This window comes from Anticarsia gemmatalis, chromosome 19 (assembly GCF_050436995.1).
Source record: "Anticarsia gemmatalis isolate Benzon Research Colony breed Stoneville strain chromosome 19, ilAntGemm2 primary, whole genome shotgun sequence".
Classification (NCBI taxonomy): domain Eukaryota; kingdom Metazoa; phylum Arthropoda; class Insecta; order Lepidoptera; family Erebidae; genus Anticarsia; species Anticarsia gemmatalis.
Genome location: NC_134763.1, coordinates 8397281 through 8412609, shown reverse-complemented (window position 1 = coordinate 8412609; position 15329 = coordinate 8397281). Strand labels below are relative to the sequence as shown.

Genomic DNA, 15329 nt, shown 5'->3' with positions numbered 1-15329 from the left:
TGTAAACCGAGATTAGTTTTAGCATATAATTGTAAAATATTTTTATACTCTTTTTATTTTGTTGAATTAAAATACCAACAAAATGTTTACTTAGTACCTAAGAAACGTTTAAAAGAACAAAACTGACAATGCCCCTAATATCATGTCGTTTTATATACTTTTCAGTATATAAGAAAGATAAAACTTAAATAGTTAGAAAAAAGTTTCATTAATTAGCTTTTAAAGCGTAGCGATTTAGAAAAATAAAAAAAACAAATAAAAATGTTGTCAGACGACTCACGGGTACCATCTTTATTAGATCTATATAGACTTACTTATATAGATCAGTTTCATATACGAAATATAATACAATCGGTCACAATTACAAAGGAATATCTATTACCAATTACCGGGAAAATATTGATAGCATTTTATCTTATCCAACGAAAATACCTATTACTTACGTGTCAAACGAAATAAGATTAATATCGCAGACCGTAAATATATCTCAAATGTAAGGGAGAACTGTCACAGAGAATATCAATCTATAGTTTGCAGGGTCATGACTGGTGAAAAACTACTGTCATGATCAAAAATCTCTTAAAGTAGGTACTTTTTGAATTACATAGTAGTATTTGCAGTAGCTAGGTACTCGTATTAAAAATGTTTTTTTTCATGATCTTAGAGTTGGTTTGAGTTAAATGTAGGTTTTAGACACTTTTCTGATACTGACTGTACTTAATAATCTTCGTTTGGGGACTATAACAACTATTTGAAAGACTATGCTGTACATTGTTTTCTCTATTGGATTATAGAAATTAACACGTTACGTAAAAACGGCAATGTATTGAATAGTAACCATAAATTTTGCGTACACTAGTTGTTAACTGAAATCTGTGATAATAATACTGAAAGTGTGCCAAAAATTGATTAAATTTTAGAAATGCATCAAAACATTTAATTGGGTGCCCCTTTATAAAGGTAAGACTTTTTAGCTAGTACAAAATTTGGTCAAATAATTCGCAAGCTTGGAATACGTACAAAATCTGCAATATTGTGTTATGTTTGTCCCATTAGCATAGGTTTGAACCGGGTTGAACCGGTGAACCCTGCCGGGTTGTTTGCCAACTGTCACCGTTAATTTCACGATAGGCGCACGCAACTTTAGGGCTACTGAGCATGCAAAGGTTTGTTTACATAATAATAAGGTTTGCCCACCTCGCTTCCTGCTTCGAATGTCAGGTGAAGGTCGCAGTGTTGCCAGTGAGATAAAAAAACGCAAACGTTTGTTACCGCTATTGAAGGTTTTCTCTGCAGTGAAAAAAGTATCGTTACGATATGAAGGCACATTTTAAAAGGTAAAACGACCTACTTACATTTTCGCGTTGTTCCAAGTGTTACTTTATGATATAAAATCCACATTACGATACGCGACACATCATGGCCCGTACCAACAGATTTTTCAACAGCCATAGTCAGTCAGTAAGGTTCACAATGCGTTAATAAAACATGCAATGCAGATAAGGGCAGTCTTACACCTTTAATATGAACGATATGCCCATTTTCAACAAATTAAAGCGACGGAAAATTGCTAACTCATAGTTAACATAGCGAATAAATACAGCTGAATGTTCGTTATCGTGTTGTCCCAGAGCTGGTGGAAATCGTCCCGACATTCCCGACGTCACCCGCAATCCTACGCGTCATCACTTACAGAAGGAATCCAGGTAACATGAACCATTTCCTTCTGTTCAGCTGCTAGTAGCTTTTATTTTGAAATACTGCCGCTATTTTAAGTTGAGGAACTAGATAATTGTTAGGTGTACCTAACAGAAAATAGGCATGCAATTTCTTATTCAAGACATTTCGTTTGCTAAGAGCATAGTTAAAGAAATGATTTGTTAAAAACAAATAATTATAGAGCTCTAATCATTACTACAGCGAGATCCAACTTAATAAGGTTGTAGTACCTTAGTGTAGGATTGATTTTAGGAATTATGTTATTAGCACGATATCCCCTTTTTCATAGGAAGTAATAAAACGAAAACCTGCTAATCTTTTAAATGACATCGGTAAATCGCTTTCGAGTGCTATTTGCCCACAGCTACTTTCATCTTTCTCGTTCAATTCAGAACACACTGGTTGGAAATCTAATTATCGCCAATAGAACCGATTCTTCTGCATTTTACAAGGAAATCGTAACCACATTTCCCGAACGACTGCACATTTAATTTTTAGTAGTCCATTTGGTAAATTGCGAACGAAATATCTCATTATTCTGTTATCCAAATCTCTCAGGAATTTTGCATATTGTAATTTATTAGCCACTAAAACTAAACTTGACCCCTTTTTACACGAAACGAGAGAAAGAAAATGGATTTCTTTAATCAAAGTTTGCTATAACAGTGTCTATAAAAAGCAGATTGCCGATATAAAAGACTAAGTCGGCCATTTTGGTAGAAATTTCGCGCCAAAAATGGTTCCTGCCAATTATGTTGAAGCTATTAGTAATCGTTAAAAAGTTTACGATATTCGGTAGACTCACTAGAATATCTGCGATTTGTTAATTCTTTGCCTGTCAGGCATCACTCCTTTGCTTTGTTTTCCTAAAATCTGCATTGCAGTAGAAGTTTGCACGGTATGATGATCTGAATGTGTCAAATTTTTTACTTGTTTCAAACCTACTTTTACAAACTAAAGTCGAAATTCAGTCATAAACCTCTAATTTGTAGTTATAAAATGAGTTTATTTTAAAAGCTACTTAGTTTAAAAGTAATAGATAATCGTAAAATAATTAAAAGATCCACGATAATGTTTTCAAAAGTTATTTCAAAAACCCTTTTAGTCTGATTAACATCACTGCGATCATCTCGAAAGGGAACAATGCTAATTACTCTTATGTATAAGTTACTTTTATGAAGCAGTATAGCTAAGTTTGTATGAAACTTTATATACTCCGAACTTATACATGACAAGCTAAAATGGTATGTTCGTATACAAGAAAGCGAATAGGTGTAAAGGAAAATATGATTGTTTTAGTTTAACCGTGAAAGTTATAATATCTTAAACCTTACTTTGGCAAAAAAACCTAGTAGACGTGTTTCAATATTATTTTTATTCGTTGCGTTATTTAAAAACATTAGTTTTTGGCGTTCCTAGCTAATGGAAGTTATTGTACGTATTATTATACTTAATGGGATTGCTGCCCATAATAGAAGTTTCAAGCCAAAAAATACTCTGAAATTCGTTATCCTACAATAGTTTGGAATTTCGCCGGCGAATGCTAATTTGATTGCCACTAATTCAGAGAATAGAACTACGTAATTCCGTTCCTATCAGCTTCATAACATTGTACCAAAATGTAATTGCTTACTTTCATAGATACGCCCCAATTTATTTGTCTCGAGCAGATACTGTAAATGGCAAAGGCATTCATTATTCTGCCTACATATTCAGGGCGTACAAAGAGGACTCATAATTTAATTTGTATTTGTTATATGTACGTAAAAGTCACATTTTCTGAGATACTGTTTGATTTAAAGTATGATACCTTAGATGAGATAGATATTTTACCCAATATTTTGCACATTGCGGTTAGATAGAATCTTTACTTATATAGTAGGAAAATAAAGATATAAACGATCAAAATTCATAGCTTCAATTTATCATAAATGTAATAAACAACACAGACAGATGAACAGAAAAAATAAAATCCAATGCCGAAATTAACATCGGAGGTTGATAAAATAAATAGTCTTTACCATATCAAAGGAGACCGTACCTCGAAAAAAGGTAACAACAAAAGGAAAAACGCAGATTTAATAATCCCAAAATAAACATAGGTTTGTATCAAAGAGATAAAAATTGAGATATTTCACATTTTTTTCTGAATTCGTTTGCATATCGGTAGCCAAAAGGCAATGTAAACAATGCTTGCGGACTTGATGCTTAAAATACTAAAATAAACAAACGGTAAAAAAGTATTCTCTCTTTCCTTTTTAGCAAAATAAACGATATATATTTTGGCAAAAGAATTTCGCGCTTTCACGAAAAGACGTGTCATAATCGTAAACGGTGCGATATTAAACTTCAAGCGATTATTCCGCGAAAGGAAATGTTCGAAGCACTTTTTTTATCAAATTTTCGTACAATCGTTCGCTTATTTTGAATGGTGAATCAATTGATTCTTTATTGTATGTTATTGAGATGTCTGACAAATGTTTTCGGTGATATTTTACATGCTGTGACGGCATCGATAATAATCTTATTCATAACTTTTTGAGGCGTTAAGAAGTCTTTGAAAATTTATTTGCTCTGTGAATATGTGTTCTTTTAATATGTGTTCTCTGGTCTTTGCCTACCCCTATGAAAATAAAGCGTCATTGTATGTATGCTTATGTGCTTTTTTACGTACAGTTTTAGTAAACTTTGCAAAATATCATAATCACTTAGCTCCATTAATTCCACTATCTCGTATACACCTCTCTAAAGAAAAACTCGAGTGAAATTCTATTGCAGTACAAGTAAAAATAGAAAGTTGATTACATAGATAGTCTCTAGCTTCAGATTCTCCTTAGGGGCTTAAACTGTAATAGCATTATGTTACAAAGTGCCTAGTAATTGTGCTCAGTTTCCGATAGGCCCTGTCATTATCAGCTCTCATTACAGGCCTTCGTTTGCTTTACTTAAATTCGGTAATTCGTTGAGAAGGTGGTTTGGAGTAAGTAACTGTTTGGGAAAACTGATTCAGTTTTATGTCTTGTATGGATGATTTAAGAAATGTAGGATAACTGATATCCTATTTCGAGTGGTTGAATTTGTTATGTTCCTGTATGTTAGTATATCTAAGATTTGGGAAGGTAGAAGTAGTATAAGTAGGTCGAAGCCATCAATCACCTTCTTACCGGCATTTCGAAGAGATTAGGATAATTAAGTGTTCTAATTAAGTTTAGTAAATTCATCGCAGCTGAACGTTTCCCGAGCTACTTTCCTTATCTTAATCATAAATTTCCCTAAATGATTAATGCTATGAATAATTCAAGTAATATCTTTATCAAAGCAAGGTATTTAACTTCGCATGCAAATTTAGCATTAAAAGAACATAAACTCGGGAACTCGAACAAAAGAACTATTATTTAAATCTTAATTACGTTTTCGGACTCTTTACGAGTCTCGCAAAATATACAAAAGGGAAATTCGACATTTGGAAAATGAGTTTCCATCGTACTAAACAATAAATAATCGAGCTTCAGACAAGCGTGACTGGGATCGCGATAAAGACGCCGCACACTGTCTGCTCGCGCAAAACCGCACACGTCAAATAACTTTCACATTTTTTACGTTCAGCGTCGGCCGTAAACATAACTAACGAATATCCGTAGCGCAAACCCTGGCCAACCACAAAAATATCATCCGATACCTGAATGGACACGACGCTCATTCACAAAACAAACATAAACATTGGTTCGCGCGTGCGAAACTAATATAGTGGTACGTAAAACTGAATGAAACACACCTCCTAAAGTTAACGTATCGCTCCAGATTTGCTCGAGGTATCCTCCGACAATGTAAATCACTGCGTTCACTTTGTTTTGTCACTTGTAGCACTGGTGGAGTCACTCGCGGCGCGCGTCTCTCGCACAACGAAGTTTCGCTCGACGCGTATGCTGTGTACGAACGTCCGACAAAGACTGATCGCGTGGTGGCGGTGCGAAGCGGCACCGTCGCTCGGCTTCTCGAATCAAGGCCATGCAAAACGCTGCTCCCATTTCCCCCCAGTGGAAAGTGTTCGTATCCGTGATCCGTGCCCCTTTCGGGCAGGTGTGGGAGAAAGCACCCAAAAAATTGATCGTTCTGACTCATTCGTTGAGATGATTCGCTTGTCTGCCTCGCTCGATGGACATGCACCTCTATGGAAAGTGAAAGAACCGGTTTCGGAGGCGCCAAATCTGTTATTGAAAAAGAAAAAGTTCAAAGAATCGTTCTTCTAGCGAACGACGTCGAGGCAAAACTTGAATTGACGTCTCAGTAACGACAAACAAAAGTAAACGAACATTTATTTTATGTTTGAGCCACTCAAAGTGACGTTTAAAAAAGTTACGTGATGGATCCAACTTTATTTGGGAGGCCCGTCCATCTTTTATCAAACATTTATTATTTAAGTTACTGGAAATAACAAGAAAAAATTCTCGGTACAGCGAAGTGCTTCATAAATTCTACAAAGTTGTAAATTAAAAGTTGGCAGCTCTCATAAACATTACTCTGAGCTGGAGTAGTTTTGACAACACTCGAGAAGCATTTTATCTTTTTGTGTACTAAAAAGAAGAATTTAAATACAGCAAAGTAGTTATGATAATTCAAGTAAAATGCCATTATATACGTAAAAGCACTGCAGTATATTTAAATATATTACATAATTTATAAGATAAATATTTTTGAAGCCCAAGTGCACTCAAAGTAATAATCGTAACACGGCTTTAAGCCACAGGCCACGATTTATCTACAAAGAGAATATTTTTGCATTACAATGTGTGAGATGGATTTTATGACAAAGAAAGTATGAATATCCTGGCACGCTTTCAACAAAATATAGCCAAGCGAACGTTTTTATACGATACAAAAATATATAGAACAGGGAAATTTTGCATCATGTTTTGCATGATGCATTAGTGTAATTAAATGGCAATATAAACGAAAGATATGAAGAGATCTTGTGCTAGTATTATATGTTCAAGTAAGAGCGGTAAGGTTGCATTTCTATAAATACCTGACAACGATGCTTTCCACAGGGGCATGTCAGTTAGTCCGCTAAACTTGGCAACTTAGCAAAATTTCCCAAGCATTTCATTTGGAAAAATATGTGACTTTTGCATTAATTTAGTTTTAACGGCTTGTGGTAATTTGTTGGCAAACTAAACTGGGGTTTTTGTAGAGATCCGTGTCAAATTTTTCGTGTTCTTTTTATGTTGTGTTCCTTAAGTGTGGGACAAACTTGATAAACTATGTTCGCGTAGTTTTTTGTTAAAAAATCTTGGAGTTGACAATGATAAAATGTTTTCAAAAAATCGCTCTTTTATAATCTCTGTAATCTCTTTCAGTTATGCTCGATCTTGCTTTGATTTTTCTCCGTTGCTGACTTAATCGAGTTGACGATTGACGTCTTCGTGTTTTGAGTTTTGCAGTACACACATTGTTCAAGGAAAAATAACGTATGTGAGTAATAAGTACGCAGAATAAGAGAACGAATACTTGATTACAGAAAGTGTTCAGGTATAATATATTATGGAAAGACACTAAATTCTGTTGTGCATTTATCTGTATGTTAAACGCTTCAAAGTAAATATCCTGAGATGTTATACTGATTTTAAGAGTGACTAGGTATTTTATTACCTAGCGATTAAATGTGTACTTATGGACTGTAAACCATAAGGAGTGTCAAAAAATGGTCTATGATATATTTTTAACAGTGTCTTTCTGATAGAGAAAGTTAAAATGGAAAGTGAAAAATGATAACGAAAATTTAATAAATATGTATTAAATATATCAGAAAAGTATGCATCATATTTATTTACCCAGTTCTGACTATAATGAGATAAGTTTATTTTATTTATTAAGTAGGTAGGTGACGCTTTTTACATAGAAAGAAAGTTTACCGCTTTATATATTTAACTTCATGTACATATATAAATGGAAACAATAGAAGACATTTTGAAAGGCCATAGGATCAGTAGATAGGCATTGTATCAGTGCCAGGTACCGCACTAACCGAGGCATAATAACGTGAAAATTGGCAACCAACCCGCCATTACCATTAATAATGTTAATCATAACTGAACGATGTTAGCTTCTAGTTTTGAAAGCTTCAATTGTGTATAGAAGGGAATAAAATACTGCAGTATCTGGCAGTATCTGCCTGATAAGATAGTACAGCAAATTTAAGTTTGTAAGGATCGTACCAAGTGGCGTTCTTTGGTCTCTGTCTGCCTCTATGGAAAAAGGCGTGATATTATTTATGTGTATACGTATTATCAGCCTGCAAAGCAAAGGTTCATCTTCCTCCCTCCACCAATCTATCTAAAGCTATTTGAAACCAATTTTTAGTATCTAGCTCAACTCGAAATCTTTTTCTGGGCTTGTCTAGCTATCACGGTTTATGTGTGTGATTCAGCCTGGTGATAGACGAAGGGTTATAGGATAGTTATAAGGTATTCTGCTTTTAAAACTGATTAAAAAGCCACATGGGAAGCACAACCTTTTAAACAAAAAATAACCGTAGAATTGACAACCTCTTTCCTTCTTTCAGTCTCTAAAAAATATAAAGATATGAAACGAGAATTTATCAAATAATACAAAGGTAAAATTTACCTTTTTAATAAATTCGCTAAACGATGTTAAGAGTGTCTGGAAAGGTCCATAAAGTAAACTTCTTTATTTTTCTGCAGCTGTTAAAAGGTTTGCACATTTTTTATTGGCCTTCACTGGCAATCATAAAGCTTTTAACTTAATACAGAAATGGTATGACAATGTTAATGGTTAACTTTTTTTAAATTTAGGTACATACAAATTCTGCAAACTGTAGCGCGATTGCCTACTGTCTGTACCAACAAGTATGAAGAATTTGACATTTAAAATGTACTTAACAATTAATTCCTATGGCACCTGCTAGAGGCGCTGATCAGACTTTCATACAAAATTTCTCGATAGCTAGCCGGTTGCCGATTGTCGACAGTAGTAGAAATCGCTCTAAAACAACTGTATTATTTCCTCACTCCGTTTTGTTAGATCTGCAATATTTAGATAAGAAATTGAAGTATCCCAGAGTGTTCTCAATACACTCGTGTTCAATTGTTTCAGAGGATCTCCTTTCACGCCTTCAGCGAGTGTTAGCTCTATTTGTTAAAGTGCTGATTGAATCAAAATACAAGGAAATGGTGTGGTTATTTTCTTTGCTAGAATTTTTTGCTCCCATTTTGCTATAAATCAAATTTTAGTTTTTGATTCCGATCTTTAGCTAAGTTAAGTTAAGGATCTGACAGCTTCAATAATCCGTTAATATATGATCCGATTTGGATGTAAATATAAACTATTGAGTGTCTATTATATACGAAGCAGAAACACAGTAGAAACATACCTAAAACCTTTCCGTGATACTCCTCATCATTATTATATACAGCCTCCACTTACTGCTGACTAAAGCTTTCCTTACTATGTGTATGCCACACTACGGTTCTAAATCAATCAATATACATATGTTTTAATCACTCGTCTAATCGACATACTCATAAATTTTAAGGTAAACTGATGTAGGACAATTCGAAACTATAAACAAACAATGCATATTATTGCATAAGTATTTAGTAACAATATAGCATGTAAGCATACCTACAAATTCCAACTACCTAACTAATTCCCTAATGCACGAACCTGCACACAACAAACAGAAACAACATATTATGCAGTATTAGTACTACAAGTGGGTCCGGCCATTACGCTCTCATTCCACGACGCCCTCGGCCAGGACGCTCTCGAATAGAAAAAAACTGTTGGTCCACCACGCTCTCGGCCAGCACGCTCTCACTTTTTATATAAACCTTTTTTTAATAGGATGCTGAAGCAAGTACTGTTAAAAACGAAAGTGTTTCTTTAATTTAATTTAATTTTGAATATATTGCTTCTAATTTTATTTTACTTAAAATTAAGACTGTATCCCATCTGGCCCGGTGACTTGGCCCGGCGCCGGGCCACATGGGAAAATAAGTTTTAACTGGCCCGGTGATATATTTACCGGGCCAGTTGACACAAATCAAGAGCCATCGTCCCCAGTAAGGGAGAAAAGAGGATACACCTCGTAATTTGTGAAATACTAACTACATGCATCTATGAAAGGGATTGAACTTATAAATCAAACTGCTTCGTATAAAATAATCAAGCAAAAACTGTGATTTTTAAAAAGTCATTAGTTTGTTTTTATTTGATGATTTTGCACGCTCGTATAGTTTTGTTATTATTAGAATTTATAATTATCCTGTCTTCTGTGTGCCAAAAAAATAAATATTTATACAATCAGAAAAAAAGACGGTTTTATTTATTACTAGCTGCGCCCCGCGGTTTCACCCGCGTATTTCCCGATCCCGTGGGAATTTCGGGATAAAAAGTAGTCTATATGTTATTCCAGGACTCCAGCTATCTACATACCAAATTTCATCATAATCCATTTAGTAGTTTTTACGTGAAAGAGTAACAAACATCCATACATCCATACTTACAAACTTTCGCCTTTATAATAGTAGTAGGATTTTATTACTTACTACACACTCTTAAAACTTCTTTACAATTTTGTTCTAAACTGTACTTACTCAAGTGTCCTACCAAAAAACATAAAAAGTGAGAGCGTGCTGGCCGAGAGCGTGGTGGACCAACAGTTTTTTTCTATTCGAGAGCGTCCTGGCCGAGGGCGTCGTGGAATGAGAGCGTAATGGCCGGACCCCTACAAGTACGTACGGAGAACACGAGACAAAGATACCAGCTAAGTTCATCAACGTGTTGCTAATTGTCCCAAGACAAACTGTTTCTAAAGGATCTGCTTGTATTCTCGAACAGTATCATATTCCAGGGAGGTATCTCTTATTTCCATATAATAATATGAATTGTAATAAAAAAAAAACTATTGATTGTTAAATAATAAGTTATTGTATCATAAAGCTAACATGATTTTTTAGCACTACCTACTACCTACTATTTACTTACAAGACAGATCTTAAGACAAAATCTTGTTAAGATTCATTAGAAAAGCTATAAATATACTTTACAATATCACTACTGCAACATATTGGGGCAAAGTAATCAAACAAAAAACTACTAGTAATAAGTATAAAAATGATGGTATTATTTGAACCATCATCGGGTACATTTTATTTTACTTCTGCAAAGGACAATATTAAAATGCAATAACTAAACTCCCCAGTAAAAACTTATCTAATTTACGCGACATCATACCAAACATTACAAAACAATTGCTCCAATTTCTCGACACTAATAACAGTCGCAATCTCTATCATTTGACATTTGAATGACATTTCAGATGTCATTTGCTAGTCACGCTTCAGCCTATTGCTATTGCACTACCGTAAATGGAATGGCTAATAACTGCACAATATGAAATAACAAAGTTACATTGTACTTTCACTAGTTTACATTATAAGTTTAGAGGAAGCAATTCTATTGTAATTGCAGTTTTGCTATTTGTTGAATACAAAATTATTCCTGCTAGACGTTTATCATATAGGCCTTTAAGTTATTAAGTGGATTTTAGGAGATCTAAGAAGAGCAAGAAGGCTTTTGTCATGATTTATACATCGATTCATGGAAATATACAACTATAATTAACGGCCGAAACTCTTACGGCCGGTTTATTCATCAAAAGCAACAGCCAAAATATAGAGGCAAAAGTAAAAATGACAATCAATTCCTGTATCTACGCAACTGATAGTTTTATGAAGAAGCAAAGCAGATTATCCAGGATCCATACATTTTTGGGACATTTATTTAAGTGCCGGCCAACAAAAAAATATGTCATATATCGATAGAGAATTTGAAGCAATAGTTAGTATGGCGCAAAACCTGTAGCTTTGAACCGAGTTATACAAGTATGAAGATTCGTCATTTTCAAACATTTTTTCATTTCGGAAAGTGCTGTGAAACATATAATAATGATTGATATTGCTTGAATTAACTATGCGAAGTTATTGTCATTGTAAAACGACCACACTGAGGTTGTTATAACGTAAGTATATTTAAATCTCACATGATCCCTTTCCCGGCTGGATGAATTTGTCCACAAGTTCAAACAACTTCCCAGAAACATTCAAATCACGCCATAAAAATGCGGAATGAAAGATATCCGGGAATTTTCTTCCCTTTTACTGTTTACTGTAGGAAGGTTTATATCTTATTTTGCATGTCCTATATGTGTTGGGATATGTATTATTTAGATTTATTTATGTTGTTTATTCTAATTTTATTTTTTGTCAAAAATTTTATCGCATTTTCAGACAACAACCGTGACGGCTTTTATTTAAAAAAAACATACTTAGCATAAAATACAGTAATAATTACAAACACCTACTTATAACCTAAGGACATCATTTTCAAAATAAATAGAATACTAGCTTACGCCCGAAACTTAACCGGAAAAGAGATCGGGTTAAAAAGTATCGCATATTCAGGAGCATAACCTATCTTAGAGCCAAATATTATTTAAATCTTTTAATATTTTCTGATTGAAAGAGCAGCAAACTTACATCGTCATAAAACTTTAGCATTGATACTGGTTATATGAAAAGGACTTAGTACTAATTGCCTCGTCGGTCACATTGAGGTGTAACTTGGTTTCCAGGCCATTAGTTCTTAATGCCTGTACTGGGCCAAATGAGCGACGTTTGGGCTCAATACGACAATCATCAACGCCTACACCGCTGCCAAATGTTCTTTCAAATACACGTTTATCTATAGTACGACAACTTGGCATGGACGGTGTATCTAGATTATAATGAACTAGCGACCCGCAACGCCTTCGCTCGGTTTTAAGTTGTTTTATAAAAAATACCTTTACAACTTTTATACAAAAACGTTTCTCTTGAATCACCCTCACTTTTAATAAGAACCCTATCAAAATCTGTTGCCTAGTTACGAAGATCTAAGCATACATACATGTGTATATATAGGGATAGACGGGTGTAGCGACTTTGCTTTATACTATGTTGTGATATATACAGGTACTTAGTATTTCTAAAATAAAGAAACCAAAAGTATTAACAGTACCTTAAAAATATATTTTTAATTATTTTACTAATATTGTGCTTTTGGCGTAATTTGGTGTAAATTCAGGATCGCCACTAAAGAAAAAAAAACCCTGTATCAAACAGAACACTGTCAGTTGCATAAGCCTGCATGATGTCCTAAATTCAGAATTTTGTTCACCTCCGTCAGCCGTGTACGTTTCATGCAAGGCTCTCAACCAAGTTGTTGGACTGTATAAGCTGTACATAGATAAACGTTTGTAGAAAATACTAACTAAGGCTGTATCACCAAGAAGCCAACTTCTTAAGGTTATAAACTTTATATTCTCTCGAGACTTTATTCTGATAGTTCAGGAAGTTTTAAAGCTATATAAAAGCAGTGAAAAACTTTTGTATTTTTATAAAGTATTTATGTTTTGGCGCTTGGTCAAAATGCATTTTGAATATAAACTAATTATAGAAGTTTATACTTGTTTGAAGAGTTCAGACACTGCAATTAATGCACCAATACTAACACAACAATATAAAATCTACCTAAAACTTTGAAGTTGCATATCTATTATCTCATATATACGGGAATTAACACGAATGTTTAAAATGCTTACTATTAACGTAGTCAGTACAACTATTTAAAAATTTACACGTGAAATATCTAATATGATAATACTTTTCTCACAGTTTCTCAATTAAATCATACAAAGATATGAACCGAACACGTCGCATCGCTATCTGAAAATCCAATACAAGTTTCAGTAACTTTGTTTATCCGCCAACGTGTCAACAAAATATTTCCATCGACAGGACAATAGCTCATTTTCAGTGTCATTGACCTTGTGTCGAATACGAGGCTGTAAAGGGGGGTAGGGGGGAGGAAACCTACGAAATGTGGGCAAACCATTACGCGTTAATTCGATCCCTTCGATTGCCTATAATTTGTTCTGCGAAATGATCCGGCACACAAAAATAGAGGATTGATTGATTGATAAATGTCATTGAGATTGAACTTGGGTTTTTGTGGCACATTCATTTAGGTATTTCTGAGTTATAGGTATAATCAGTATACGTGTGCTAACAGCTTGAAGACCAGTTGATTAATTAACACGTTTTTGATTTTCCGACAGTTCTTCTTAATGAAATATTGTCAAAATGAGATAGTTACACGTGTTGTTAGTATTTTTTTTATAACAGCAGTCTGTACTTAAACCTTTTCGCAGTAGAGATACTTAAATAGGTACTATATTATGGGCCAAAGGTTGTATTGTAACTAAACTGGGGAAAACCATCCGTATTATGAAAAATGGGATGATCATAAATTATAAATTATCTTAATTCCAGTAGGTATGCATTCCATAGATCGTTATTATTCTTAATTATAAGATTTCGCGGTATTATTAAATATATGCGCTTTTTACATACCTAATATAAAAGATAACTACTAAAACTGTGTCAAAAATGTTTAATGGAAATATTCCCACGGTATCGTGGGCTATGAGAAAAGTAACGGACATTTAACTATAATTACATCTTATAAATATTAACAACAAAGGTTTTTATTAACTAATTTTGATTCTTACGAATATTAAAGTATTTTATACTTTAACATTGAGTCATTATTTAAATTTCTTTCTTATTATCATAATCTTAATTAATAGGTGCTTGGTAATTAGAGAGATGTCGTAATTTTGGCTTAAGCGACATTTTTATTTGGTCTTATAGTGTTACAAGTTCTTAAATACAAAACGCATTATGCGTAGGTAGTGATTATGGTAGTGGCATTGCTATATACACGGCATTACGAGTGTAAATAAAAAAAGTGGGTTTCGAGTCGTTTATTTTATCAATTATTATTTACCTATATTTAATTACATTGTTACTAATTCAGGCCCTATTATTTTAAAGGAAATAACAATGAAGCAGTAGCTCGATTCACTACTACAATCGACAACCGGCTAGCTATAAAAAAAAATTATGAAAATCTGATCAGCGCCTCTAGCGGACGTTGCACCGTATAAACTATTTTGACAGTAAAATTTTAATGTCAGACTTTCGATACTCGATGGTTCGAATTGTTAAGTATCGCGCTGCAGTTTCAGTCAGTCAGTCAGAGTAAAATTTCAGTACGGACCGGGCTATAAACTACTATGAAAGGCAATATGAGTAAAGCTCTATATTTTAGCTTTTTTAACTTCTTCGGCTTACGATTGTAATCATTTTATCCATAAGTTAACGTAGCAGCGATATACTATGATGATTGAATTCAATAGTTTATAGTTCGAACTCTAAAAACTAGTATACTATAATAATACTTCATACTAATAAATTCTATATTTATTAGAATGAAGTTTAAAAACTATATTCAACTGTTCCAAGTTTCATCCCTTCAAACGTTAAATGGAGTAGAAATTTAAACGTAAAATCGTATCTCTTGCTACATTTCGTAGAAATGACGTTGCAAGATCTGATCATATAGATATTATAGTGATAGTTCAGTTGAAAGATCTTTGAACTTGCCAGTCCGAGGTCTTGGGTTCACGCACCTTTGACTTTTAGAAA

General features: G+C 33.8%; 2 protein-coding genes across 4 annotated transcripts in view; one reads left to right on the top strand and one right to left on the bottom strand.

Annotated features, from left to right (window-relative positions):
- Positions 1-5689, bottom strand: part of LOC142981232 (uncharacterized) — a 75207-nt gene extending 69518 nt beyond the window's left edge. For both annotated transcript variants that reach the window (XM_076126990.1, XM_076126991.1), the window contains exon 1: positions 5495-5689. The gene's annotated coding sequence lies outside the window, so the exon portion shown is untranslated. The remainder of the gene's footprint in view (positions 1-5494) is intronic.
- LOC142981233 (uncharacterized) overlaps positions 1-15329 on the top strand; it is a 107605-nt gene that overhangs the window by 55055 nt on the left and 37221 nt on the right. The window lies entirely within an intron of this gene.